Below are 3,411 nucleotides of genomic sequence, written 5' to 3' on the forward strand. Positions count from 1 at the left end.
GTGGAAGATCTGGGTCTCTCCTGTCTTCCAGCCTGATGCCTGGTGCACTTTACCGGCCAGCCTCCTGGGAACAGTGTATAGGTGTCTGGACCCAGAGGGAAGAGGCCTTGAGGTTACCTCAGACTTCAGACCCTCACAGCTGTGTGATCCTCAGGCAGATCGCTTAACCTCTGTCTGCTTCAGTTTCTTCATCGGGAAAATGAGGGTAATAATAACTTTTTCTTTCTGGTATTGTTGTGAGGATCAAATTAGATAGTTTTTGTAACGTGCTTCGAAACTTCAAAGCGATACAGAAATAGTTGTTACCGTTATTCCTGCTCCCAGAGCCTCCAACCCTGGAGAGCAACAGTGTTGATTTCTTTCCCCCTTAATACGGGTCCTTCCTCCTACTTCCTCTGCCAGTGACTCAGTTCCAACCCTATTTATCATGATTAATTGTGACTTAAAATGTCCCAGGGTAAGTGAGGGATCTCTAGGCGGCTGCTCCCTGGTGGATTGAAAATGACACCAGCTTTAGAGGGGTTGGGTAGGAAGGAAGGGAGGAGCCCTCCAGAGCAGATCCAGGTCTCACCTGGACCCCTCACCCTCGGAGGAAACAATCTGCTGCTTCCATACCGTGAGCCAGGGAGAAGGAGAAAAGAGCCAGGTGCAGTTCCCTGCATGTGCCAGAAGGTGTCTCTCCAGAGCGAGAAGAGCCTCTCTCGCCCTCCGGGGCTTGGAAAGCGGCGGAGCTGAGCTGGTCCGGGGCTGCAGTTCAGCCCCTGAGCTGGAACCTCCCTGCTGGTCTGACATGCAGACTACTTCCCTTGCGGAGTCCCAGAACTGCACCGGCTGATCCAGGAAACACCTACATCTTCCTACGCGCAGATAGACCCAAGTAGGCTCGCTTATAAACACACAGAGACTCGCGCACACACCCTTTCTTACAAGTCACATTCACAGACACATTCACGTATGTACACACACACGTACATGCTCAAATGCTCCTGCGGAATAATGATGTAGTGGAAGAGGCCCCAGATCGACAGTCTAGAAGACATGGGTCCAAATCCCGACTCTTCAACTTAGTGGCTGTGTGACCTTGGGCTAGTGTTTTCCCCACTCTCTGGGTGTGTTTCCTCTTCAGTAAAAGAAGGAGGTTGAAGCCTTAAATTCCCTCCTACAGCTGATCATTGCCTTTTCTAAGGTCCCTCTCAGTTCTGACATTACCTTGTCTAATGCTTCTTCATGATGTTCCATGTTCTAAGGTCCCCCCTCCCAAGCTGATACTCCCTTTTTAAGGCCCCTCCCAGCTCTGACATTCTCTTGTCTGATGCTTTTGGCTCTGACATGCTTTGTTCTGAGGGCCCTCCCTGCTCTGACATTCTCCTTTCTAAAACCTTTTCCAGCTCTGGCATTCTTTGTTCTAAGGGTCCTCCCAGTCCTATGTCCTCAAGTCCCTTCTTACTCAAATACTCGATTTTCTAAGGTCCTTCTCAGCTCTGGCATCCTCTGTTCTAAGGCCCCTCCCAGCACATTCTATATTCTTTGATACATTCTATATTCTTTGTTCCAAGGCACACTTCCAGCTCTCACATTCTAGGTTCTAATAGCCCTTCCTGCTCTAAATCTGTGCTTCTATGATAATAAGGGTCTTTTATGTAGTGTTTTACTCATCACAATAAAGGCATACACACATTCTCAGATTTACACATGTATACAACAATTCCAAAAGAATTCCCCTTCCAAAAAAAAAGTTCTCACATTTTCAACATCACTGTCAATAAAGCCTTAGTGGTTCCCTACCACAGATGATATAACAAACTAGGGTTTGAAGTTACAAAGCTGTATAATATATCTATCTATCAACAAATTTGTAGTATATGCTTTCTCAGTGCTAGACATTGTGCTAAATACAAAGGCTACAAAGAAAAATGTAACAGATCCTGCCCTCAGGGAGCTCACAGTCTAATTGGGGAAATGGGCTGTATTACATAGAGATCATGAACATTACTAGACAGCCTGTGCTAAACGCCAAATGACAAGTACCTATAATAAATACCACAGGAGTTCCTAGTAGGAAGTGGTGTCCCAGGAGATTCTTGAAATAGTCCTTTCTGGTCGGGAAAGACACCAGAGGAGAATTTCTGCACCTGATTCAAGCGATTTATTGCCCTGCTGAGTGCTGAGTTCACACCTGCCATTCAAATCTCTACTTGGCTGAAGGGGGAATCCTATGGAACCGGAGGTGATGGGAGGAGGGGGAAGACAGAAAATCTTACTCTCCCCCTCCCCCCAAAAATGCAGCCTTTCCAAAGACTGATTTGTATGAATTCTGAATTCAAATCTTCCTGGAGAGAAGGGGAAAGCAACTTCTCCCCTTCGGTAGGAGGAGGGGGCCGGGTGGGGGGAGAGAGGCTAAGACGCACCAGCTGCCGACTGCGTTGCACGAAGGAGATATGCGTCCATTTAAATAACTTGCAGCGTCTACCGGACAGATGTAACTCTGAGTCTCTCTGCAGGCAGGAGCCCGAGATGCAGCAGATGGCGAGAAACGGAGTTTGAGAAGTAGCGCCATAAAAGCGCCCCTCCCAGGCTGGGGGAAATCTTGAGCTCAGGAGAAGTGGGCAGCCCCCTCCAGGCCCCAAGGTTCTACACAGACCGAGGTTCGGATTAGGGGCTTGAAGCTGACCAAGGTCCCTCCCCCTCTGCCTCCCCTCCTCCCCCAAAATGAGAATGGAGTAGAAACAATATGACTTCTGAGCAGGATGGGGGGAGGGAGAGAGTAGCTCTGGCCAGTGGAGGGAGTGGGGAGGGGAGTAGGAGGGAGAGGCAGAGGGAAGTGGGGGTGGGGACCAAGGGAAAGCACAGGACCAGAATCAGAGGTCTGCTTGGGAAACTGCACGCGGCCCGGTGATCCCCGAAACTCGACTGCGGTTCTTTGGGGTCAGGACTTTCACTTCACCGCTAGCGCTGGTGACTGGCGCCCGCCCCGCCCCTGTTCCCCTCCCCCGACCTGCGGGCTTTTGTTATGCAGATGGAGGCGGGAGGCAGCGAGGGCTGAGAGGGAAAGGGAGGGGAGGGCGGGGAGGAGAGACAAGGAGGGAGGGAGGGGGAAAGTGGCGCCCGTACGACCAGCCCCTTCTTCCCACGTCACATCTTGCCGGAGACAAAACAGAAGCGGCGATCGCACACTCGACACGCACACACAGACGGCCCCAGAGCCGGTGCTTCTGTCTCTGCCCCCCGAAAGCCAGCCTCTCCATCCCCGCCTGAGGGGAGAGGAAAGAGCCAGGAAAGGAGAAGGTGGAAAAGAGGAGAGCCCAACTAGAAAGACAGTTCTCTCTCTACCTCTCCCTCGGCTCCCTGGGAAGCTGAAGCTGCTACACACACACACACACACACACACACACACACACACACACACACACA

This window comes from Vombatus ursinus, unplaced genomic scaffold, assembly GCF_900497805.2.
Source record: "Vombatus ursinus unplaced genomic scaffold, bare-nosed wombat genome assembly UNPS02001287.1, whole genome shotgun sequence".
In the NCBI taxonomy this organism is placed as follows: Eukaryota; Metazoa; Chordata; class Mammalia; order Diprotodontia; family Vombatidae; genus Vombatus; species Vombatus ursinus.